At 41.6% G+C, this 27,653-nt stretch overlaps 1 long non-coding RNA gene across 14 annotated transcripts in view; it reads right to left on the bottom strand.

The window, feature by feature from the left end:
• The window catches only part of LOC133267304 (uncharacterized), a 73,930-nt gene extending 47,501 nt beyond the window's left edge, over nt 1-26,429 (bottom strand). For 7 of the 14 annotated variants that reach the window (XR_009742729.1, XR_009742722.1, XR_009742726.1 and 4 more), the window contains exons 1-2: nt 8,240-12,345; nt 6,297-6,367 (exon numbers count right to left, since the gene is read on the bottom strand). This is a non-coding gene — a long non-coding RNA (uncharacterized LOC133267304). Of the gene's footprint in view, nt 1-6,296; nt 6,368-6,653; nt 6,906-8,239; nt 12,346-18,911; nt 20,504-25,483 lie in introns of those variants that run through there. The other 7 variants (XR_009742723.1, XR_009742718.1, XR_009742728.1 and 4 more) reach the window with 6 other exon arrangements.
• Nucleotides 26,430-27,653: the final 1,224 nt, after the last annotated feature.

Here is a 27,653-nt window from a genome sequence, read left to right as displayed (position 1 = left end):
AATTAACCCATGAATTAATTATTTGATAACACTGTTTTACAGATTAATGTCTCCTTTGGATTATCTGATGAATGCTAGTTAACTAACTTTCTTTTGATCCTCCTACTGGAAAATACAGCAAAGATTAGATGGTGGGGGTGGAAAGATAATTATGCTCAAGAAGATGACAGTATCTTATACATACTAGGAAGGTTAAACTCAAGTAGTTCCTTCTCAAGACTCCTACTACCAGGTAGAGATGCCAGTGTGAAGCTGTTTAGCCAGTTTCAAATTGGTGCATGTTCTCATGCTCTTGCGACACCTGGCATATGGTGAATGCACTGAAACTTGTAAAAAAACAGTGATTCATTGTTGATCATTCAGAAAAGAGACAGAAATTCATGGTAACTCTGTACTTCTGGAAAAGTACATCTACACCCCAATTTTTACCTGTTTTATGAGCCAGAAACTACAGGTGAGGTTGAGATCAGGATCTGGATCTTGGTCTAACAAAATTCTGGGGAGCGTCACTTAAATCCATAGTTAATCCACGCAGTATTATGTATGGTGAGCTGTGGATGTTCAAGAAGTGTCCCCACAATCAGGAAGATCTTCTGGCATGATCTGTGTGCCTTTATGACACTTTCAATGGTAGGGTCAGCCTTACACAAGGAGCTTTACCCATGGGCTGAAGTTGATCTCCTCTTTTGCATTGTAATGGCTGCATTCTGATCTCCGGGTTTGACTTAGTTACTTTTCATAAAGCAGTCACATTTCATGTGTACCTATTCCAGCAAAGTATTGATTTGCACAAGGAACATTATAAGTAACTTTTTTTACCAGAAATTTGCCGTTTCACTCTCACACCTATGACCTTCCATAGTTAATTCTCAGGGTCTGAATTCCACACTTTGATTTCTCCAACAGGCTATTCTACCATTAAAAAAAAAAAAGGCAAGTTAATTACTTCTCTTGTCTAAAATAACTTCAGTTCTGCTCCAGGCTGAGCAGGAGAGATCTTCAGGTTTAGCAGTCCCTGCCACTTTCTTCCTGTCTCATCAACTGTGCTTAGCATCGTAAGTCAGGAAATCAAGAAGACAAGTCAGCCAAAGTGAGGCTGACCCTATGGAAGAAGACACAAAAGGGGTAGGCACAGCACACAGTGGAATGGTGGATTGAGAAGGAGCTTGATCCAGTCTTTGATGACTTAGAGGACAGTTGTGAGGGAGCATGTGGGTGGGCAGTATGGGGAGACAATTGAGGAAATGCATCCCCCCTCAGGAAGCTCTCAGGAGAGCTGGCTACACAGGATTTGGAGAAGGCTGAGGTTCTGAATGACTTCTTTGCCTCAGTCTTCACTGGCAAAGGCTCTGACCAAACCACCCAAGTCTTGGAAGGCAGATGCAGGGACTGTGAGAACGAAGACCTTGGGCCCACTGTAGGAGAGGAAATGGTTTGAGACCATCTTAAAAATCTGAATGTCCGTGGGTCCTGATGAAATCCATCCGCGGGTCCTGAAGGTGCTGGCAAATGAAGTTCTGAAGCCGCTGGCCATCATATTTGAGAAATCATGGCAGTCAGGTGAAGTTCCCAATGACTGGAAAAAGGGAAATATAACCCCCATTTTCAAGAAGGGGAAAATGGATGACCTGGGGAATTACAGACCAGTCAGTCTCGCCTCTGTGCCTGGCAAAATCTGGGAGCAGATTCTCCTGGAAGGCATGCTAAGGCACATGAAAATCAACAAGGTGCTTGGTGACAGCCAGCATGGCTTCACTAAGGGGAAATCCTGCCTGACCAATTTGGTGGCCTTCTATGATGGGGCTACAGAACTGACGGACAAGGGTAGAGCAATTGATGTCATCTACCTGGACTTGTGTAAAGCGTTTGACACTGTCCCACAAGACATCCTTGTCTCTAAATTGGAGAGACATCAATTTGATGGATGGACCACTCGGTGGGTAAAGAACTGGCTGGATGGCCGCACACAAAGAGTTGTGGTCAATGGCTCAATGTCCAGCTGGAGACCAGTAACGAGTGGTGTCCCTCAGGGGTCGGTGTTGGGACCGGTCTTGTTTAACATCTTCGTCGCTGACATGGACAGCGGGATTGAGTGCGCCCTCAGCAAGTTTGCCGATGACACCAAGCTGTGTGGTTCGGTTGATACCCTGGAGGGAAGGAATGCCATCCAGAGGGACCTTGACATGCTTGTGAGGTGGGCTGATGCCAACCTCATGAAGTTTAACCATGCCAAGTGCAAGGTCCTACACCTGGGTCGGAGCAATCCCAGGCACAGCTACAGGTTGGGCAGAGAAGAGATTCAGAGCAGCCCTGTGGAGAAAGACTTGGGATCATTGGTTGATGAGAAAATGTACATGAGTCAGCTTCAGTGTGCACTGGCAACCCAGAAAGCCAGCCGTATCCTGGGCTGCATCAAAAGGAGTGTGACCAGCAGGTTGAAGGAGGTGATCCTGCCCCTCTACTCTGCTCTTGTGAGACCTCACCTGGAGTATTGTGTACAGTTCTGGTGTCCTCAACATAAAAAGGACATGGAACTGTTGGAACAAGTCCAGAGGAGGGCCACGAGGATGATCAGGGGACTGGAGCATCTCCCGTATGAAGACAGGCTGAGGAAGTTGGGGCTGTTCAGCCTGGAGAAGAGAAGGCTGCGTGGAGACCTCATAGCAGCCTTCCAGTATCTGAAGGGGGCTATAGGGATGCTGGGGAGGGACTCTTCATTAGAGACTGTAGTGATAGGACAAGGGGTAACGGGTTAAAACTTAAACAGGGGAAGTTTAGATTGGATATAAGAAGGAAAGTCTTTCCTGTTAGGGTGGTGAGGCACTGGAATGGGTTGCCCAGGGAGGTTGTGAATGCTCCATCCCTGGCAGCGTTGAAGACCAGGCTGGATGAGGCTTTGGGTGATACGATTTAGCATAACGTGTCCCTGCCCATGGCAGGGGGGTTGGAACTTGATGATCTTAAAGTCCTTTCCAACCCTAACTATTCTATGATTCTATGATTCTAAATGAAAGCATGCATAGCTGTGTAATGGGAGGGCAAAGTGAAAGGATGAGCTGAAATGCCATTTCTTGGAGCACTGAAGCATAGAACCTGCCCTGTGTTAACCCCTGAGTGACACAGACTGGGCATCCGGGCTTGTGGCTATCCCTCTGTCCTGCATGAGCATAATATTTCTGCACCAAGTTATCAATGCACGGAAGGATCACAATAGAGCATCAGAGGCTTGCAATGGAGCTGCTGCTGCACTGCCCTTGGGAGTGAGTGCAATAGCACCAGGGACTCTCCTCATCAGATACTACTTCTGCGTCAGGTTAAAAATAACTCCTGGGAGACTGCACATCCACATAGAGCAAGTACAAAATGCAGAGCTAATCATTATAAAGTCTTGGATCAAGATAGGTAAGCCCGCAGGAATTCTGGGGAAGCTGTGGATTTGAAACTGTACTTCACTGGGCCCAGGCTCAGTTCTGCTGTAAATCAGAACTGAGGAAACATCATCAACAGATAAACAACATCATAAATTCTGTTGCTTAGCTTCTCTTTTTCATTGCAGCACATTTCATGTGGCACCAAACACACTGAAAAATGCACTCCCAAAAAATTAATAATCTTTAAAATTGTACTCCTCATCCCAGTTCATCAATTACATTAATAACACCATCAATATACCAGAAGACAGAGCTTTCTCTAAGTAAATGAGATCTATGCTTGTTTACAGCAAAATAAAACATACATGATACCTGAGGTATCATACATGGGCAAGCTATAAACTAAATAAGGAGCAAAAGTGCTAGCAACCAGGACTAAATTCATCTTCTACATGCAAAGCACTGCCTGTATTTTTTTTGTATTTCGTTAATAATGCAAAATACTGAGGTTATTGTTTAAACATATCTTCCAAAGAATACAGAACAGTTGGAAAATCAAGAAATAGATGATATGATAAGGAAGAAGTTCACATTTAGATCAGTTAGTCACCCTGCACCTCCTGGTTCTCTGGAAAATGTAAAAAGCAGTCAAGAGTGTTACATGGGGCAAGACGGCAAGGAACGCATAAGGCTGGGTTTGTTCAGAAGTGCTTCCTCAAAAGAAACAGCCATAGAGCTATCCAATCCAACCTCACATCTGCTTCCAATTTTATAGTCTTCTGTGTCTTTGATGAAAATCCAATTTTTCCCAAAAGGAATTGCAGCACAGTTGAGTAAAGAAAGGTCTATTGATAAATCTAATGCATCTTTTACAGAGTATGATGCTTCAGGGGTTTGCTGGTGGGGGGAGAATGGGTTTGTCTCGTAATATTGTGCTGCATCTCTAAAGCTCCCTTTACATATCACCCCTTCATAACCTAAGAAGTGGTCTGTTTAGAGCAACACTGAACTAGAGGCTTCAAGCTAGGTCAGCTTGTTTCTGTCAGAATCCTTACGCATCTTAGACACTCATCTCTATCTAACCAGACAGTCTGAAATATCTTTTTTTGCATGTTTTTAAGCAACATGAGGTAACACAGATCCAAGAACACTTGACACCAGTGTATCCTTTTGACACCCACTCCAAAGACAGCAGTAAACAAAAAATAACACTTCAATAATAAACAGTGCTTATTTTACTATGTTTCATTCATAGTTGCCCAAGAAAATTCTTTATCCTACAATGAGCAGTGTTCAGATAGTTCTTAGGGTAATGCTAGCCCTACCTACGGGCTAATTCTTGTTCCAGCTACTTATATTATACTCTGGCCCTTTCAAAGTTAAGCGAAATCAACAGGGACAAGACACACTGCTCTTGTTTCAAGGCACACAAAAACTTTGGGGTCTTGTCTATCATCAGCCCGCTATTTTCTGCTCTGCAGATTTGTTGTCAGAAACAGTCCCCAGGCTACACAGGACACACAGCTTTTCAGGGGGACATGAAAGGTACTATAAATTGCCATCCGACACAATTGGGCCAGAAATCTGACTAGCATAAGGATGCAAAATTCCACTGGAGTCAGGGGGCCTGTGCTCATTAATGTCAAGGCTTCATTTCACCCATTAAAAAGTGAACTGTCAGCTAAGCTATGCTCTGTGAACTCTTGTGGGATTTCCTGCCTTCTTAAGTTACCCATTTCCAGTTTACCTACAAGCCCAGTCTAAATGCATGAATTTAAAATAAAATGCACTTCTAGAGACACAGAATAGACTGTCCGTATTACATGCTGCTTCCATCATCAAAAACAAAACAGAAAACCAAAACAAACCTAGAAATATTGTAGCTTTAGTGTAAAAGCACACCTATCCTCCTAAGCAGCCTGGGTGGAGGAAAGGCAGAGGACTTTGATGAGACAGGAAGGTCAGGTCAACTATAGGACAAAGGCCTTAGTGCTGATCTTGCTTTCTTTGCAATGTAAATCTACAGGGATTGTACAAATTAACCTGCTATTTACAAGGGATTAAAAAAAAAAAAAAAAGTTAAATTAACCAAACAGCCCAATAACTTTTTCCTTTTCTGCAGCCAAGACAAAGCCAGGAACAACGTCATACTAGTGCTCATTTACTTTACACGATTTCTTATTTGAGCACCTGTCTGGGGTTCTGTGGAAGCACTGGGACTGGATAATCCACTGAATGATCTTTAATCAGACAGTAATATTAGGTGCTAATAGTTCTGATAAAGGGGCTGTTTAACCCAACTGCTAACACAAAGGCGTGTCTGCAACAACGACTATTTCAACAATGCATTTGCCACTCATATTAATAAAAATTAATTCCTTGCAGGCCACAGAAAGCACAGAGTAAACCCACATGGAAAATATCTAAGTTCTACCATGACAAATCACATTAAAGAAAAAAAATTAAAATTATCCTAAGGCAATTAAATTTGTCTCAGAAAATATACTCTCTTGGAAATTCTCAAATTGTAAATTCACAGCTAAAAAGGCTGCTAATAGAGTCTTCTGAATGTGTAACTATATATCTGTAGCTCTGTTCTGTGACTTCATACTAGTCATTAAAAGCCTCTGGTAAGTCAAATACAAAGCACTAAACCTTGCTAAAGGTCCTGAGATGACAGTTATTTACACATCATTTAGATGATTGTCCCAGACTAGAGTGGTTTAAGTGAACCAGCACAGTTAAGTCTCCTAGATAGGTTATCAGGATTTCATCTTTTTCTATCTCTAGAGAGCTTAAATAAATTATGTATATATACATATTTATCAGGCTATAAAGGGGTATATTCTTAACAGCCTGCATACAGCTTTCAGGCATAAAACTTGTAACTGGAAAGCTGAAAGTCTTAGTTAAGATCATACTCACAAATGATGGCTTACTCTTTAGATGTGTTTGGTTTTCAGAAAACTGTTTGGCTTTAAAAAGGTCCTAGTATACTAAAAGAAATACATGAAAAAGACACAACTAAATTTGGCACTTTGGTACTCAAATTAATCCCCAAGGATATTACGGCTAAGAAGTAAAACACATCCAGGTTAACTCCCCACTTAATTTCCTTCAGGAGTCTGTGAATGGAGAGACAATCAGCTAGAAAAATGTGAAATTATTAACAATGTGAATGAAGGCCTGAAAGCTGTACTCAGATGTGACAGCATGGACCCTTCTCCCAAAACCTGTAAGAGCCAGAACGTGGCAGGACAAAAGAGTTATGAAAGAGCATACTCCAGAAATCTGTGCAATGCTCAGACAATCTTCTGATAAAATGAGAGCAGTGGACATAAGCTTCAAAGACTGATATGTTAAAGTTTTCTAGCCAGAAGGTCAGTGCCAGTTATTTATATCTGTCTTCAGGGTAAAGAAGATTAAAAGCCATCTGGAGATAGTCCTGGGCAACCTACTCTAGGTCACCCTGCTCTAACAGGTGATTTAGACAAAGATGACTATTACAGATCATGTCCAATCTCAATCTTCCAACTGTGAAAATAAAAAAGAACAAAAAAATCCACAAGGTGATATTCCAACTATAATGTGTACTCACCTCACTGGGAAGTTAAGACAAGAAGTATGTATGTAACTTCTGTTGAAGGTAATGCAGCAATATTTCATGAGCTCCATCAACTTTCACCATATTAAAAGTGATTCCAAGTAGTTAGGAATGTGAGAAACCTTTCCTACACAGGATTTTTTTCAAACCTTTAGCATTATCTTAATGCAGTTTTGTTAAGTGAATTATTTATTAACTTGTTAGTCTCATTGATCAGCACAGGAAACTACCACCAAAGCAGTCAACTGGACTTCTGAGTGCAAATAAATAGCAAGCATTTAAAGGGATATGCTTCCTTTGATGCACATAGGAAGCTCCTATTGAACAATAATGGCAAGTATATAAGGAATTATCTTGCAAAAAAATCATGCAAAATAAAGACAACTTTTTACTACACTTGTTCATGTGTTGGTTTTGGCTTTCATTTTTAACCTGATTTATATTAAAGTTAGCCTGAACTCTGGTTAAGCTTCCTCACAGGATATAATCTGCTCTCCAACTGTCATTACCAAGTTCTTCACTATACAGGCTTCTGTAGTTTCTTTGAAAATGCATTTACTCTGGAATCACTAATCAGTTCAAAAAAACTGAGTAACTGTTATAGGACTTAAAAATAACTTTTATTCTCAAATAAAGCATCCATATAGGAGACTGTTTTGTAAAGTAGTTTGTCCCACAACAGCTGTGTCAGTTAGTCTTCCAATTTAGGTATGTCCCAAGATTAGCCGTGAAGAATTTTAAACTCTAATTAGCACAATGCCAGGCTTTATTATTTTATGAAGACTTACAAGCCAATCACTCCCTGATTCTTAGTAAATTCATAGCCCAACTGTCAGTGGACTGCAAATATAGATTTATGTTAGGCAGGCCACTGATTGAGCTATTTTATTCTTAAGGAGGCAAATTAATTTCATCCTGGATTTTTTTTTTTCTTCCCCCAAGAAAAATGCATTGAAGGCACTGGCACTGAGAATTAACAGAATCTTTGTATTTGTCAATAAGGTCAGGCAAGCGTTGATGCCTTCTGGAAGCAAACTTCTGTTAGAAATGCTGTTGTCATTCATTAAAAAGAAACAGTATCTTAGAAACCGAAAAAGCATCCCAATTTTCCAAAGCATTTTCGTTCAAGACTAATAAAATCACCTTGCGCTTGATACCAACAGAATGCTGGTAAATCATGACTATAACACCGTGACCATAATTATCTATTGTTAATTCAGATAGAAACATTTCAAATAGCAAAGCACAAACAACTGCTACTCACCATGGCAGAAAGTCTCAGACGTGGGGTATTTCATTCACAATTATTTCAATTATGGCATTTCAACTGGTGGCCATTTTCTTTGTCGCTTTATCCTTAGACTTGATCAACATTCCAGATCATGTCTGTATTCTTTATGAAGCCCACCAATAGCTAGATTTAAGATGTAAAATAAAAATCAACTTAATTTAATGTGACAAGAATGGCTTTGTGCTAGGCTTTGTGCCCAGTCATTTATTTACTCCCTGTGTATAAAACTTTTGTCTCTTAGAACAAGAAACTCTTCTTGTCTGCATCTTTCTCTGGTATCTACCTCCTCATTTTCCAGAATGGTTGTTATTGCATGTACTGCCATCCTCACATAGGCATTGGCATCAGCAAAACTTATCACAGATGAACTTCTTCCAGAAAAATACCCTTTCCACTAACCCCCTCAAAGAAGGGGTGCAATGTTGTTCAGGTCAATGAAGATGCAGGCACGAAAAAGAAAGGAACTTGGCCTAAGAGAACATTCATATACTTGGGATCACCAACGAACTGCCCTTCACTTTAGACTAACACAAGCCATTTTTCCTTCCTCTGTGGCACAGAGCTGTCTGCTGTATAAGATCATCTGGAGAATTTTACTGAACTTTGGATAGTGATGAAACTTAGGCCCCGACCTTCCCTGTTGCCTTCCTGTAACACATTATGATTATGCTATTGATTCTAAGCTTTCTAAAGAGTTCTCTGGAATGTCTTTTGGCCATTGTATAGGAAGTCTCTACAGTGTAAATCTGCGTGGCAGATTTTCCCTGTACCCTCATGGAATAAACATCATATTTATGCCCAGCAACAGTTTTCAGATCCTAAACTGAAGGACCCTGACTTTTTTTCAGTCATCTCACTTGTCTCCGTCAGTGTAAATATCTTCTGGGGATATCAACCACACCTCTTTGTTTTAATGGCATATTTCCACCTTGTGATGGAGGTGGATGAACTCTTCTTGGGCAACTGGAGGTTACCTTGTTTTGAAAGAATCACATTCGCTTTTATATTACAAAGAAATGCCAATGTTTTTATAGCAGTGAATCCTCATTTTGATCTTTCAGGGATTATTGACCTGTTAGAAATTTCTAGATGTATTGACAGTAAAGAAAGAAAGCAGAGACCATAATGTGGGAAGATGGGAACACACTGGAGAATTAGTGTAGTCTGTTTGAACTGGTTAGCAAAAAGGCCTGCTAACACCGCTCATCAAAAAGGAGATGCTTTGTAACATGAGCCTCTGCACCTTTCCCAGAACCACGACTTGACTTCCAAACATAAGCTATTAAGGAAAAAAAGAAAAAAAGCAGCTTATTTGTAAGCCTGATCAAAAGTGATAGACATTTTTCTTATTAACATTCTCTATATGCTTGTGTATACTGTAACAGGGAGTTACACCCCACAAATAGATTAGAAGCAGGGAAAAAGGTATACATCTTTCCAAAAGCAGGTATAATGAGAAGAGGAAGAAGGAAAGTCTTCTGGAATATACTTGGATGTTATTTTATTTATTAAGAGTAGTTTGGTTAGAATTGCTGCATGACGCATTCTTTTACCCTCCAATTCTCAACTTTTACTCATCAAAAACATACAGAGAGGTCTAGTGGATTAGCAATTCTTGTCCTGCAAAGCCATCTTCACTGGTCAGCTTATGGTCCTGTTTCTGGATACTGTAACCATAAGCACTGATATAAATTTTCTAACAGAATGATTTCCCACCAAAACGCTCAAGCCAAAGACTAAGGTCTTTAAAGTAAGTGCCTTTACTTGTGAGGGTGGTGAGGCACTGGAAAAGGTTGCTCAGTGCTGGAAGATGCTGCCCAAGGAAGTGAGAGCATATTCTTTATTTCTTCATGTTGTGAAAGGGAACATTTCCATCCTGCCAATTCAACTGTTTTGGGTTCCTGGGCTTTTATTCCTCTGGCTAAGGGAGTCCCAAAGGCTCAGCAGGAGACAAATGCAAGGTGCTCATGGCCAAGCACGATGCCATTGAGTTAACAACTCTCAGGTGACAAATGAATGCCTTAAGTTACCCTTTCCTGTGCTTTTTCTTTGAGAGGGTTGACCATAGGGATGGGGATGCCTCCTTTTCCAGGAGGCCTCAATCGAGTTAAATCAACATATTTGTAGAATTAACATACAAAACCTAGGACAACATAAAGTGTTCCCACACTTCAGTAGATGATTCTGCTTTCTGTAGTCAAAAAATCAGACTCCTACAGTACAAATGATAGAGGTGGTGGACTCATGATCTAAGCACGCCCATGTGCCTGGGAACTAGCAGTGAAATAGCAAAGAAAGAAAACCACTTAACATCTCAGAGGTAATCAAGCTGTAGTTTACAGTTTACTGCATGCTTTGGCTATGATTTTAGTAATTTTGATCCACCTGCCCCCTTTGATTTCTAAGATATGATTTTCATAGCTCCCTATATAAATGTATGTGCAAATGTGTGCACCTGGTATTACAAACACACTGAAGTTGCGTTGAAAGCTGTCAGAGTGAGTGTTGTGCAAGAGTGTATTATGAAAGCCATTGTTTTCTTTTTCACATCCTAGGAAAGAAAAATATACATACATAAATAGGTAAGCACTGTGACATCTTAGCACAATTCACCTGCTCTCTATCATTCTTTCATTAGTTGTTTCAATGAAAGGTAAACAAGCATATCCACAATAGATCTTGAAAAAAAAAAAGTGTAATATAAATATTTAACATAAAAATTTTATCTGTGGTAATTCAGGGTTTTGATTTTGATTCTGAAGGTCTTAGTCATTTCATGATGCAGGATATTCCTGCCAAAGTGTGTATCCTAACTGTGGCAGTAATTCTGAATTTTTTACTAATTTGTTAAAGAAAAGAAGTCTATTTCTAGCCTAATTTTGTATCCCTACTGATGACAGTAGATACCGACTCAAAAATACACAATAAAAACTACAGCATCACTTATTTGATCAGAATAAAAATACCAATCAAATGTGTGGATGGTTTACACATAAATGTAGTTATCCCCAAATAATGATCATTTTTATTTTAGCATTTTTCTATCTGAGATCATGGCTTTCTTTGACAGACTCTGCAAGATCACTGGTTTTGCCCTGCCACTCCCTTTTCCTTTACTGTGTAACTACCTTATACAAAGTGATACTTGTATGCCAGCAGGTAATATATTTATGGAGTAGTCACCCAGACCTGACAAGTACTGTACTGTATTTCTTTTGAAAATCGCCCAAGGTGGGGTTATTTCATCTGCTTTGACAAATTGTATATGTATTACCCATATTATGCTGTCACATCTACCTTAGGTTCATCAATATCTTATTACTGATGCTGTTGTTTTCAAATCTAAATACAGTATGGGGAAAGCAAGCAAGCAAACACACAAACAAACCTATCTTAGCAATAATGTTAAAAATAAAGCCTGAAACAATGACACTGTGCAATAACCTTGAGTGCTTTTTAATTTATTTTTTTTTTAATAGCTGTGTTCTAATTCTTCAGAGAGCACAGAGGGGAGCTTTGAAAAGGTGCTAATAGACCATGAATTTGCAGCAGTGTAGTTCACAGCTAAACACAATCTCACTTCAAACTCGGGCAGGGAAAAAAAAAATGAGGGCACCACAGAAGTGAATTAAAAATCATGCAAACAGTCCCACCAACAACCAGGGCACTAGCAGCTTATAAGATCAGCTTCATTTGGCAGGGTGCCCACCATGACATGACCTAAGAGGGCCAGGGCAGGAGGGTATCTTCTGGCTTACAAAAAGGGTATGGAGCAGGCTGCCAGGGGGAAGGATGGAAGCAAAAGAAACATCGTGTAAGCCTATGTTGAATTAACTTGTTTTACAGAACACCGACAGGAAACTTTTAGGTCTTTTAAATGTGTTTGAAAAGTTCTTCTATATTTTAGATGGTAGACAAATATTCTCTGGGTCAGCTGCACTGCAGGGAGAGATTACTATCACAAAGCCCCTCCTCCTGCCTGAGGGTACTGTCCCCTCAAATCTCCCAGAGATGTTCACGTGCTATTCTCCAAATGAGACCGCGGTTCCATGACAGTCTAATCCGATCTAAATTGGGGCTGCTGCCTTTTCCTATGCCAGCAAGAATGCTTGTCTGGTCCCACACTGAACTGGTTCAGAAAAGACAGAACCAACTTGAAAAAATCGTAACACTTCCCTGCCAGTTCAGCTTCCTGTGGAGTCAAACAAGCACCAGCGCTGGTGCAAGAGATGGGGTGGGGATATATGTGATGCAAAGCCAGCCTGTAACAGCTCTGGTTTGGATCACCTTAAACCATTTCGGAACTGCACTCAAGGCTGGGCTAGCCAACGCCTGCTATTTAAACTGCTTGTGCTGATCCAGCTCTTTTGACTGGCTCAGGTTTGGGAGTGGTCCTAAAAGGAGCTTCCTCATCACATCAGAAGGGGTGGGCAGCCTCCCCTTGCTATCAGTAGCCCTTTCCTCAGGCACACCTGCATGCAGGGTTTTGTGGAAACAGCATTGTATGATCTATGAAGCCTACAGAGAGTTCTTTGTGGCAAGACAGTCCCACAACAGCCAGGGCACTCTGGTGACACTACCAGGATCCAAGCCCAATGTGACAGATGATTTGAATGTAAAGAGATGCCAAGGAAAGATGGAAAAGTAAGGGACACATCAAAGTCTATCTGGACTAGAAACTGAAATAATTTTTCACCCTTTCTGAACTTTACCAGGTTTTTAGTCAGATCCTGAGTACTAAGGCAGTGAGCCCAGTGGTTTGCTACTTGCTGACTTGTTTGCATACATCACCATATCATATGTATGCATACTAGCACAGAGATGGGGAGGAACACAAAATATCAAACAGCAAACATGTAGTTAAAACAGTTTTACTACCTCCAAAGGTCACCTGCTTATTCCCAGTAGTAGCTGTGGAACAGTTTAGAGCCAAAACTCTGGAGCGCAAAATCAAGGATACCCAAATTAGCCACTAGAGAAGGAGATATACTTTGTATCTTTACTTGAAAGGCAGGTTTAATTGCCAGCTCTTCCAGTCTTCTCTCATCACTTTCGTTTAACAAGTATTTAGCTCTGGTGGACCCACATACATCTGTGAAGAGTACATTCCTCAAGGTATCATGATGACAGACACATTAGGAACTGGAAAAGGTCAGACATTAGAGCTGTGAGCACTATATAAAGCAAGCAAGAGAGAAAAAAAGTCACAGTTCAAGGAATGAGAGAGGAAAGGCTGGATTCACTGGGAAAAGCACCTGAGCTTCTCAAAAAACAAAGGGAGAAACCAGTTAAGTTAGAAGAAAACCCTGAAGCCACCTTTTAGATGCCAGTCTTGGTACTAGGAGGTAAGTCTCTATCTACAAGTTCCCAGCCTGTGACATTTCACAGCAGCACATCTGAATGGTTGAGTGAGATGGCATAGGAAAGGAGCAGGAGTAACATCGCCCAGATTTCAAATTGTGTGAGAAAGAGAAATATCTTAATACCCTGAAAATACTGTTGTGTTTGCTGGTGGCAGGAAGCAATTCAAAAACATTTATACTGGGAAGTGAAGAAGGAAGAAGAGAGAAAGATGTAGTCAGGGGTTAGTTCAGTAGAACATAAAGTCTAACCTATATGCTTCCAGAATTGCTTACTGGAGTGAAGACACTAGAACTAAAATTACATTTTTTTCTTTCTTTTTAAATAAGTAAAACTGTTATGCTTATTGGCAAGCAGCCAGTTGTTTATTGGCAATTGCTTTATTTTCAGATGCCAATTTATTCCCTAAATGTCCTTGGGTTGAGACCACTGACCTGTTAAGGGGGTAATCCACTGGCCAGCACAGAATTGCCCCTTAGGTGAACTTCATTTGTAACATAATGGAGATTTGCATGCTCTGTCATAACAGGAATGCTCCAAACTGGTTTAACACTCAAGCCATGAATGTTATCTGTTGTCTATCTCCCCTCCCAAAAAAATGTGGATGAGTTCTGCTTTTCAGATTCTCAGGAGAAATACAAAGATCTTCTCTGCCAGTTGCAGATGTGTTCTATTTTTTCCCCTACATCAGAGCTTCTGAATCATCCTTAATAAATAAGCAAAGGCTATTCATACCAAATGGGGAAGTGCTCACACACTATGATGATAAAGCATTTCATCCATTAAAAAAAAAAAAAGAAAAAAAAAAAGCACTACCCACAGAACTGCAACATCACATCATCTGCGCTTTGCTGAATGTTCACAGAACAGCACTGGAAGTTACTGAAGTGTCAGATAGTGATTTCATCATGTGTCAGGCCTCCCACTAATAAATGATTCATCTTTCTCAGTACTGACACCTCAAAGAATTAAGGAAGAGAAGAAAGAAATTCATAAACTTTAAAGTGAGAAGTGCTCTACTGATATTACACTTCCCAAGTAAACAGAAGCTTATGCACACACTAAGAATGTGTTTAGAATTTAACCTTTCATTTATTTGAAGTGTACTTCAAAGTTTTAAAAGTGAATCTATTACAGAAAAAAAGGAATCATGAAATTCCATGTGTATCACCACAATACACAGAGGTAAATTGGTCAATTTACAAATACGAGATTTCACACACACACCCTCCCCCAGCTTTGTGAACTGAAACTTGAACTGGGAGGAAATCTTCTCTGGTTTACACAGCAGTGATTAAGCGTATGTTGGTGACAATAAGCCTGACCCAACTTCTGAGTACTGGATTACATCTGTAGAAACAAATCTAGCTCTTCTTGAAGGAGATGGGTGACTTACAATTGTCTCTAATGGAAATGAGACTGGAAGGAAATCTGCCATTTTAATCAGAATTTACATAATAATCATTCCTGGATGCTTTGTAAAACCAGAACATCTTCCATTGATGACAATGGCTCTACTGGATGAACGGGACTAAGTAGTAATCCAAACTTACTTCTCCCAGAAGGTATGAATTCAAAACACAAATCCAAACCAGGTAATGTACTTAGCCAGATACTACCACTTTTGCTTGGTTTGCTAGGACACTGAAGTTTGTGTAGTCACACACCAAGTTTCTAGTTGATTTTCTTCTATTTCAACAAAAAGAAGTAGAGATACAGATATGTCAAATTCCCACATTCTTTGTAACGAATAAATAGCTAGAAGAAGAAAGAGATTCTGAAAGTGACACAACTAAAAAGCAAATCCTGTAACATAAAATTAAACCTATGAAACATTAAAGAATCCACAGGGGTGAGAGACCTAACAAATGACCATACTGCAGGAAAAAAGAGACAACTGTAATTCACTGTGAAACCATGAGGCACTGACCTGTGGAAAACCAGGCTTTGCTGCTTCTGCCACTAATGGAACTCCTTGGCTGTAGGTGTGGTTTGGTGTTTTTTCTCATCAAAATGGCATCTATTATAAACAAAACACTTCAATCAGCAGACTCAAAGCAGGAGGAGCATATGGTTACACAATTTATCCCACTTGATTCCTCTTCTGGAGCAGGGAAAAAAATTAGATGAAGATGCTAAAGTCTGGACTTTGACTCAGAGACCCATTCTCACCAGAATTAGGCTGGCAGGAAAACTGCCTGGGACAGAAGAAAGCCACAAGCCCCTGATGTCTCATGCCCAAAGCAGGTACTTCTGTTCACTCTGAATGTGTATACCAGACATGTCAACATGATGAACAGAATACTTGAAAACAGTAATATACAAAAGCAAATTATTCTTTGCTGTTCCCCTACCTCTTGTTTTGGTAGAATTAATTTTGGCATCCTGGCTAAAGATGATGTCCAGTTTCTCCATCAGATTTAGCATGACCTCTTTACTATCAGCTGAGGAACATAAAAGACAGCAATGAACATTTGTATGTAGGAAAAATGAATGGCTGTGGGGCAGGATGCCTGAATGATCAAAAAAAAAAAAAAAAAAGATTAAATACTTAAAACACTTTACCATGAAATCGCCTTCTCCCCCTTCCCCCAACCCCCATGTTAAATCAGGTAGAAAAGTGTGATAATATTAAGGCTTAATCCAATTTAAATAAATTATTTTCTTGTAAATGTTAAAACAATCATTACATGCATCATTTACCTCCTCCTCTTCCCATAGTATTAAATTATGCTCCATTATATCCAGATGGGAAAAAAAAAAAAAAGGCAGAAATGTTTCTTAAACATTTGAAATTTTGGGTTTGATTATATTCAGAGGTAAAAGTCACTAAAGAAACCTAGGGAAAAAAAAAATCTTAGAAAGCATTATGGGATTTTGTGTAGCAAACTTAATTAAGAATTTTTTTTTTGCTAGGTTACCAACAATGTTTTGTTACAAGCTTAAGGTATAAGATTATTATAGCTCTCTGTCGTGCTTGGAAGCAAAGAAAGAACACTTGCAAAGAACAATCTTGTTATTACAATTAATTACAAATGTACAAATGAGTGATATATCAGACCCTGTCTACACTGCATAGTCATGAATTTATAATCATTTCACTATACAGTTATTAAAAAGCATGCTTTGCATCTACAGTAGCTTGATACCACATCACAGTCAGGAGTAGTTATGTTTATTCATGCACAGCTACCACCAGCCAGAGCTACACGTATGTGTCAGTGCATTTTAGCAAAATCTGCATCAACCAGTAATACAGGTCTCTTCAGCTAGCATTTCTTTTAAGCGGACAGACTGGAAGCAAGACAGGAGAAGGCAAGCCAGAAACACATGGATAGCAAAGGGCAGGCAGCAGTCTTCAGCCACTGGCCATGCTGGGTCAGTTGATGTGGTGACAATCACCCAACACTGAACTGCTTAGCAATACATCCTGTTTATTCATGCATCCTTACTGTCCCAAAACACCAAACCGTTTTTGCCACGGAAGGGGTGAGGAATCCTCTCCCCATTGACAACATACATGCCTGAGGGAGAAACACCCTAGCCCTGGGCACTGCAAAGTCCCTGGCTGCTGGTGGGCCTCCCAGCTGGCAAGGACCCCCACTTTCGGTCTGAAGACTGCCAGTGCAAGAACGTTTCTGCAGCACAGCAACCTGTAGGACAATGAGCAACAGGACACTGATGAATTTTCCCAAGTAGAGAAGTACATTTTAAATCCTCTCCTCAGAAATCTCGGTTCATCTGGCTGAGTTATTGGATCACAGAGAGGTGCCAAGTCTGGATCTCCAGTAAGGGTGTAATACAGACAGCTACAGAAGAACAGAAAGTTCAAAGGGCGTCTACTTCAAGACTGAGCCAAGTCACAAACCAAACAGAAATCCCTGCTATGGCTACAATGACACCGGCACATTTGTCCCTATAGACACGGAGCTAACTACACAATGCTCAAAGTTCGTAACACTGATCTCAGGCAGGATTTAAAAATCACCACTCTGCTCTTCTCTCCCCGGGCCAGTAAAGGATATTTTGTTTTAACCTCACGCCTTCAGTTCATGCTTCTCCCTAGGAACATTTGTTTCACTCAGCTTTCCAAAGCCAGCCCTAGCCATAAGACTGGGTAACACCAGTCTTGCTGAGAAGTGTTTGAACAAACCAAAACCACTGCAGCTCTGAGCATGTAACTTGCCAGACAGTTTTACTGGTTAGAGAGGGAATTCCAGTCTTTGACTCACTGGTAAGTAAGTGTGTTCCCACGCCATTTCCTCATCCACACAATTCTCTCATCCTGGACTGTTTGCTAAGAAAGACTGAGATTATTTGTGTTACACTCCATGTAGAGGAACTATAACATACAGATGTATAATTATATAATGATGAGATGCTCCAGTTCCAAAAGCCATGAGTTCAAAACAAAATCATCTTGGTTTTAAAATCCACCTTCCCTGGTTCACAAGATGAGCCATCTCATGGCCTAGAGAGGCCAGATGACACATTACAGTTTATGTTATGATTACATATATTACCAAGCCCATACTCAACAGAAAGGGCTACTAGGGCTGCTGCCCACACTTTTCACGACAGCTGCAGGCACAGAATCATAGAATAGTTAGGCATCACGTTCTCCTCCTAACTGATGTGAGACTGGTAGAAGAACTCAATATGACATGCATATTTTAAATTTCTGGGCAACACTGGCAGTTTGAAAACTTTTTAATTAGTGAACACAACCGACTGGGTACACATATGCTGCAGAGCTGGCTAAACCACCTTGGGTACTAAAAGGCAGACTTGGCTTTCTGCAGTAACTTACCATTGCAGAGAAGTAATCTAAGGGCAAACAAGCATACTTTTCAGTGGGATAAATGAGTACATGCAAACACCTCTACTTCATCAGCTAGACTGCCAGAAATACTCGAATTGGCTTGTCTAAAGCTAGCTGTGGTGCCCCTGCAACTGGCAACATAGATCTAACCTTTCTGATTTTTTGAAACTTCACAAGCAGAGCAACTCCCACCTCACCATCCCGGCCTGTGGAGAAGCAGGGAGCCATGACTACAGCAAACGTGGCAGAGCTGAACTGAAAGAGAGGAGAGAGGTGGTACTGGGATGCTGCCCACGGGGCCTGCAGAGCTGTGTGTGCACTTCTGATCCTGGGGAAGCAATAACGTGATCAGTGCTCTATCCTGCTCTCTTGGCAATACACACACTTCAAAAAAAACATGTTTCCTTTGTGACCAGATATTCATTTTAATAAACAAACTTTAATAAACAACTAAAAAAATACCCCAAACAGATCCTCTCACACAGCACTCCCCACAAGCCCATTTCGGAGAACCACTCTCATGGGCCAGCAAGCAAGGTCTTCCCAGGCCAGGCACCAAGCAGGAACAGAGAGCCTGCTGCAGCTGCTGGGCAGGAAGGGCTGGGCCCACTGGGGCTTTGAAACAAAACAAACAACTTGTTTGGCAGATAGCTATTTCTTCATGTACTGGTCAGCAGGAGGCATCATGGAAGTTGTCTGGCTGGTGACTTGAGCCAGCCTGCTGTGTGTCAGTGAAGAAGGCAAACCTTAAGCTGTACCCAAATCTCTAAGAATTATAATGACATGGCTGGTACTTGATCCAGCCATCCTTTCTCTGTTGATGTTGTTGCTGATATTTTAAACCTAATTCAGCTTTTGCCACGACTCACTCATGGCCAATATCCTTAATCTACAGACACTCGAGGATGATAATTCAGCTTTATTATCCATGTTCCCTGAGCTTGCATTTTATAAAGTATAAGCACACTCAAGAAAGAATGAGTCCTAAAATAGCCAGACATATACATTTCCACCTTCTCTTCAGGAAAGCAGTTCAAAAATATAGGTCCTACAGGTCCTTGTAACACTCAAAATTGCTAAACTAAACCTCTTGATAGCAGCAGGCAGTATCTTCAGAAACAGCTGGGGTTTTATCTTAGCCTCTCACACCAAGCTACAACATACCATCAACTGTGTTCATACAAGCACTGCAGTTACAGAAGACATAGCATGAACCAAACAGAGCACAAATTCCAGCTCACATCAGCAGAAGTCTTTGAAACTGCTCATCCAAAGCCAGCACATATTATGAATTCAGTAAAAACAACTGAGACCACCACTGGAGTTATTACAACTGGCTACCACAAACAAGAAGTAAACATATACTCAAATTCTGGGCAACAAAAGCTATTACTAAGAATTCTTAAGTTGTTCTCATACTTCATTTCCTACACTGCGCTCTCTGCTTAATGATTTCAGGGTCTTGACTGTGTGGTGCTGGGGTACCTCAAAAACTGGTCAAAACCCAGAACAAACTGATAGAATCCAGAACACTACAGGATCACACCTTTTCTATGATATTATTAAACACTGAATTCTCTGATAACCTTCCTTAAGACTACAACAATAATTTGTTGTTTCTGTGCTTTCAGTAGGAGCCCCCACTATGTGCGTGTTACTTGATTATTTATAAACATAGCGTTTTATTAAAAACACAGCCTCTGCTGTGCTCAAAATTAATTCTACTTGGTTGTAACACAAATAAGGTTTCAAATGTGTGAAATATATGGCCAGTTACAAGACAAAATGATGGCTAAACTTTGGCAAGTAAATTGGATGACAACAGTGCTGACCCTGCCAGCACTGGAGCCGAGCTCGAGGCCTGATTCACCACTTTTCCACACTAGTCATGGGCTGGAACCAGCTCTGGGCAACTCAGATGGGGCTTTTTTCCAACAGGAAAACTGAGTGTGTCCTGTGCTTGAGAGGAGTATCATTACTGCCTATCATGATGGGGTCCAGCATGCTATACCTTATCTCAGAGCCATGTGTGCTCTCTCTCTTTGCAAATTAAGCCACCTTCCTAGAAAGGTCTTGATGCTGCTTGCTGTTAAGACAAATGGCCCCAGAAGAGAAGCTCTGAAAGACAGCTGATGTGCAGACATGAAAGGCAGACATGCAAATGACAGGTTTGTGGGGTGGCACTGGCTGAACTGGGAATGTCTAGAGTTTCCAGTCCACCCCGGACCACAGAAACCTGTGCTGCCTCTTCCCTTGCTCCCTCAGAAAATCACCAGACTCAACTGTTACAGAGAAGCAAGCCCTTGCACCTTTCCAGCTACCTATTCCCTGCCCCTTTCCCCAGTTCTCCTTTCTCACAACCTACCTAGTTCTCTGCACTCACTCTGTCCTATCCTCCACTCTCCCCTCTCAATTCTCCCTCCATTTTACACGCCACTTGCCACCAATGAAATGCTGTCAAGGCAATCATCTTTTCCACCCCTGCTCCAGCACTGCCCCATGCCTCTTTTGACCATGCTGGGCTCCCCTGGGTGCTGTGTCCTGGCTACACATACACATGCTGCGGCATATTGCGCCAGTTTGTGCAGGCCTGCAATTGCATAAAGCAAAGGGCAGAGGTGGCCACGAAGAGATCATCCTCCCCTTGCCCATCTAGCCAACATCATCCTCTGACCACAACCTAGACTGTCCTGTTCCCATGAGCCAGATCTTCCTCGTGGCTCAAAGTAAGCATTATATTCTTCATAAGGCTGAGAAGAGGAAGGGGAGAAAGAAACACAATCTTTCAAATGGTCACAGAGAAGGAAGAAGAGCTGGATGGAGTATTTCTCTCAACCCCTTCTTCAGCCACTAAGGCTCTCCTGTTTCTCTATTAACATGTAGAGCTCTTACGCCAGTGTAAAAGTGTCTTCAATTTAATAAACTGGTTAAAATTACTAATTTAGCTCAAATAATTCACACTTATGCAAAATAACAGTCTGTGCAGTAACTTGCACTGAAACAAAACCCCAGAAGTTCATACCAATTTGATCACTTTTGTTCAAGCTTGTGTGCTTCTGAGGATTTTGTTCAAGCTTGTGTGCCTCAAGGGTTACTATCCCACAGCCCTATTTCTCAACAGATGCAGGGCAACTAAGCAAACTGCAGTAAATGCTGAACAATGCGGCAAGGACAAGCACCCTTACACTGCCAGCTGTAAAAAGCAGTGAAATAAAATGCAAAGAAAGGAAAAGCTGACACAGTACTGAATTCAGCAGAGAAAAGGCAGACAAAGAGCCAAATGAAGAGATACTGCTTTTTCTGCAGTGCTCACACCAAGAATATCATGACTGTCCGCAAGTACTGTTTTCACCAGTTCTGTGAGCCGAAGGAATATTAGCCCCATTTTACAGGCAGTCAGAAATTAAGATCTAAACTGTCTCAACGTGTCTAAACGCCAATTCTTGCTAGTACTACGCATTGCATATTCTTTGAGTGTTCACAGGATACAACTTCCAGCAGCCTTTGGTGCAGATGCACATGTGCAGTCCTAAGAAAACCCAAAAAATGAGGAAAACAATGCAAGAGCTACAACAGGAACACTTTAGCAACCACAGACATATTTATTTCCCCATCTCCTCTTCTACATTTTCAAGTGGGAGAACAAAGCATCCTGCACACTGGAAGATCTGGATCAAAGAGCTATGATGGTCACAAGTCACAACTCATCACCCACCTGACAACTGTAGCTATTTACGTACAAATTAGAAGTGCTGACCTGGCCACTATTAAAAGATTGATGTAAATGGCTTATCCAGCATCACACTCCTTGGCAGAGAATCAACTTCTCCAAAGCAACATTCAGCTGCCTTAACAATGAGATGATGTCTTCCCTTCTTGCATTCACAGGAACACAGGAGGGTAAGAGTTCAACAGACAACACTCTCCTTCAGCATGCACTCTAAGTCATCCCCAGAGCAGACTCATTTAATACACTGAATAAAACCCAATCATCCTACAGAGAGGGGGTAAAGGTATGGATCTATTTTAAGATTATTACGAAGCAATAGATAGATGTATGGATGGAATTAAGATTGCACAAGCATTTCCTAATTCTGGCATTTTGTAACCTTTGAGTGCTTAACTTAGCCACTTTAATATCCTTTCACTCTGACCATCTGTGCAGTGTCTGTCTGCACCTGTATGTAAGGCTGCCTCAAGGATCCTGGAGATGCTAAGCACCATGTCTCAATTACCCAGAGGATTTTAAATCACATGCATAAATCTGTGTTGCATGAATCCAGTCTTTTTGTGCATGGGATACACAATCCACTGCACAAATAGAGCTTAACTGCGTGATGGAAGCTGCCTGTCAGGAAACCTTTAGGAGTAGATGCAGAGACACCAACTTGCATGTACACCAGCTTACTGTGTTGCATGGTCATTATGTTTGCATTTTATATATATATAATTAACAGACACATGTACATTTATGCATGTATTTAACAAGTAAAAAAAAATTTATGAGGAAGTGGGCAAACTGACTGCCACCAACTGGCTACTCATATCTCTGTTTCCCCAAGGGAACAAATAAAAGGAAGTTCTACTTCCCTCTTCCACAAGGGATTCATTCACAGCAGTAGCTGTTTTTCTCTTGGATATGTATTGCAATGCTATCTTTAATATTCTACTCCAATATTACAGTAAAATGCTCTGGGACTTTTAAGACCAATGCAAAACAGTGAGGCAGAACATGAATACAGGAAAGATAGGATGTAAAATGTGACAGAAAGGGAAACTCAAATGAGATGATGTGAAAACCAGAATGTCAGGTCTAGACATCAACTCAAGTCAATGGCAAGAGGCCCCTCTCTTGATAGTTTCTATATCCTTCATACCTGCTACAAGAAAGAGCTGGCTGCCTGTGGTCAAGTTCCATCTTCTCAAACACCAAACAGTGTGCTATACATCACTGGTGTCGTCATTTATGGCACAAAAGCTACTGTGTAGAAATGTGTCTAGATTTTACAAACTTGGAGGTCCACTTTTATTGTCTCTTTACCTACTCAATCAAGCTTCCACGAAGCAATTCAAACCTCAACAAAATGCAAATTCCCAATGTGTTACTGCATCTTCACAGATCACCAGCCTGATTCCAGGGCTAAAAGCAGGTTCTCTATCATGCAGCACTAAGCTACCCAGCCCTCTTCCACCTTCATCCTTCTCAGTGTACAAAACATTTTGCTTTTATCAACACAAGGGATTATATCTCAGAAATCAAAGTTGCATCCCTTTCAGGTGCAGAAAACCTCTTCAACACTAAAGAACTTAACCTTGTCTTTTCTGAAGCAGGCACAGTTCAGGTAAATACGACACAGTTGAGGAAAAGTTATCCAGAAATTATTTTTATGAACTTGGTAAGCAGCCATCTGTCCACAAACAATCACAGCCTGCCCCTAAGACAAGGCTCCTTTATGGCTGAACTTGTCTGGCATCATGCCCTTTGTTTGCTGACTGCTGAATTATGGCTCACAAATTCATCCCATGTTCTTTCTGCCTTCCCCTTGTACCTATTGTTTTATCTGTTGACCAAAAAGAAAAAACAACAAAAAACTGAAATGGTTGTGCTTTGGTTTTTAGTAGATCTTTATTCTCTTTATGAACTAAATATTTTTTATTTATTTGTTTTGACCAGCAACCAAACCAGGACCTTCCCCATCAGCTTACTAAAAATCTTGCCCAGAACTCTGAGGACACCAACCATTTTGCATATACATCTTGGCATGTACATGACTTCCAAGTATGAAAGTGTAAGAAGCAGTAGTCTCTGATTAAAAAAGAAGTGCAATCATACATGAGTAAGTGTATGATGAATGTTCTTTCCTATAACCTCAAAGAAATTTTATCTTCATCAAGATGTGAAGTAGCCAAACATTATGGAAGCACTAGTAGCTGGAGAGGTACCACCAAGGAGAGACATCACCAAGGAGAGATATCACCAAGGTTCCTTTCTTTCACTTTTCACTGGAATCATGTACTAGAAGATTATCTTACTTGTACTAGAAGATTATCTTACGTGTCCATATTTCACTTCTTGCTCAGAGGTAACTGCACCTAGGATATTTAGTATACAGAGGTCCAAATGCAGAATGCATAAAATGTGCTATTCCCATGCAAAGAAATAATCAACAGTATCATGATCCTCCTCTTGCCCCCCCTGCTTCCCTCAAAACCCAAACAACAAAAACCCCAACAAAACACCAGAGCCTTTTGAACAATAGTATCGTATGTCAGACTGTTCTGGATTTAGCGAGTTGTTGGAAAGGCTGACTCTTAACAGTAATAAAAACTAAGTGTAGAACACATAAATCCAACTTTGGGGGTCCTTTATAAATCTGTGTAATTCCTCGTAAACGGATTACATAAAATGAAGAGATGAATGAGACGCAGAGAAGGAAACGCTACTATACTAAAGTTTGTCACTTCTCAAACATTTTCAAGGCACAATATAGGTGGAAGTGGCAAGAATGAAACTCTATCAAATTAGAAAAAAAGTGAAAGAATGTAATGGCAAACACTCACATCAGTAGTAGTTAACCTGTGATACTAACTGCTATAGTATCAGCATCTGATTAATTCTGTAAATCAGTTCAGCTTTAGCATTTAAAAGGTCAGGCTCCAAAACGCATGCAAGCTAGAACTGAAAGGCAAGATCCACTGCAGACACATGATACCCAGCACGTGTATAATACGATGCTCTGTATAACAGGACACAAATGTAAATAGAGTCACAGATCTGTGGAAAAGGTTTCTGTCACCCAGGCTCAAGAAGAAAATTCATTAGTTTGCAGTGACAGTAAGCTCTTGTTCAACACATGGCACAAAAGCCAGTAGCAAACAGAGCAACACCAAGCCTTAAGAATACTCAGGAAGTAGTTTCCAAGGCAAAGGAAAGGGGGATAGTTGGTTTCACTACCTTATTTGAGAAAAGCCAGGTAGATTTGCAACAAGAACCTTTTGTGTAATTGTTGACTAAGAAGTATATGAATGACTACCTTTGTCTCTTCTGGCTTTCCAAAGTGTCTCCTGGAGAGAAAGTCACAGACTCATCATTACTGACAAAAGAAAACCAGAGACAAAAGCATTTTCTTCCAAGTATGCCCTAGACCTTCAAGTAACATTAACACCTTAATAAAAATAAATGCAGAAAGTTAAACAGCCCTCAAAGAAATGTGCATATTTCCAATTTAAAGGAACAAAAATTTCCCTTCAGACTCACACTTAGGAAAAATGTGTATTTTCCTACAAGAGGCCTAAAGAAAAGGCTTCAAATGCCTGACCACAGGTAGTATTACCATAAAAGCTTGATGTTGGATGAGGCCAAGCACACTTTTTTTTTTCTTAAACAAGAATAGAAAAAAGCTCTAAAATAATTAGTAGTAACTATAAAGAAGTGAAGGGAAAACTAAGAAATTATGACATAACTTGTGGGTTTGGTTTTTTCCCATTTATTGTCTTAAACATTATTTGCATCCTATTTCTAAGGTAAAGGGAGAACACTACACTTACTTATCTACACAAGTCAGGAAGCCTCACAGTTAAGACAGAAGGCTAGGAACAAGTGAGTGAGGTTCTGCGGAGTCCTGGGTCTCCTGCTCTCCTAACTTTGAGCACAGCACCCCAAGAGCTTTACACAAAAGTTTTGCCCCTACAGAGTGGGGGAAATACTCTCCAGAAGGGTGTGAACACATAAACTTCATCTGGAAGACAGTATAAAGTCTCTACAGCATTACATAAACGTAGGCATTAGCATAAAGTATGTCACCTCATAGTTTGTGAGTTGCACAGAAAAGTTCAAATAGCCACTAATACCTCACTAGGGAGATCATTAATTACTTTTCCTCCGTGTCCCTGGAAGAGATTAAATCCACCATTAAAGAACTGTTGTATTTTCTCTGAAGGTGTACCTCCCACTTCGCACCCAGTCTCCTACTTTTCTGGTGTTTTGGGTTTTTTTTTTTTTTGTTGTTGTTGTTGGTTTTTTTTTTTGTTGTTGTTTGTTTGTTTTTAATGAGAAGAGGGTATATCGAGAATAGATTTAAATTAGATACTATAAGTTCTTCATTGTGAAGGTGGTGAGGCGCTGGCACAGGCTGCCCAGAGAAGCTGTGGCTGCCCCATCCCTGGCAGTATTCAAGGCCAGGCTGGACGAGGGTTGGAGCAACCTGGTCTAGTGGAAGGTGTCCCTGTCCATGACAGGGGGTTGGAACTAGGTTGTATCTTTAAGGTCCCTTCCAATCCAAACTATTCTTTGATTCTACGAATTAACCTCCAAGGTTTTGCACTAACGCCTTTCCAACTGCCAGGAGCGCTCAGCCGGCTCAAGAGGATACCGCTCTGGAAACGAGGGAGAGAGCACGAGTGCCCAGCCCAGACGGAGCCTTCCTCAGCGCTTTCAGAGAGGACGCCCGCTGCTTCTGGAGAGCAGCCGGGCTCCCCGAGACGTGCCCTAGCTCCAGCGGAGCCTGGGATTTAGAAGCATCCTTCAACACAGACAGGCTATTCTCCGGTGCGCCGGATCACCGGCCCGACCCGCCGCCGCCCGAAGGCCTGGGTCCCGCGGGGCAGCCCAGCGCGGCGGCAAAGGCGTTCCGGAGGGAGGAGGCGCGACCTCAGGACACCTTTGAGACATACCGATCGAGCCTCACACAGCCCGGCCCGGCAGCCTGTCCTGAACTGACACCGCCGCCCGGCAAGCCCCTCGGCGGAGCGGCCCACAGACACCAAGTTTCGTGCCGCCGCTTCCCACCCCAGACCAGACACATTAATCCCTTCTCTCTCCCGACAGCCTCCCGCGGCGCCTGCCTGCCTCTCCACTCCCTGTCAGCGATCCCCAGTAAACTTCCCCCTCCTCTCTCCTCCACCCTGACGAGCCATGCCGTCTCCTCCCCCGGGCTGTGGCGACGGCCGCCTCGCCGCGACCTCTGCACCGGCACCCCGCGATGCTCAGCCGCCCCTCGCACACCACATCCCCCGTCCCCCTGCGGCGCTTCGTGGTAGAGGCGGCGGGGGGGGGTGACACAAGCATAAGGGAGAGACCATCAGAGAAAGGGGCGGGGCTGAAGGGGAGGGGGGGGGGGGGGAGGAAAAGACGAGCGTCGCGAAGGGGGTTCCTCGCGCGGCAACCAATTGGCGGCAGGTACGAGAGGGCGCGCGCGGCACGCC

The sequence above is a fragment of the Pezoporus flaviventris genome, unplaced genomic scaffold (assembly GCF_033815535.1).
Source record: "Pezoporus flaviventris isolate CSIRO_AGI_PZ_B2104156 unplaced genomic scaffold, CSIRO_AGI_Pfla_v1 ptg000007l, whole genome shotgun sequence".
In the NCBI taxonomy this organism is placed as follows: Eukaryota; Metazoa; Chordata; class Aves; order Psittaciformes; family Psittacidae; genus Pezoporus; species Pezoporus flaviventris.
This window is presented reverse-complemented; position numbering and strand designations above follow the sequence as displayed.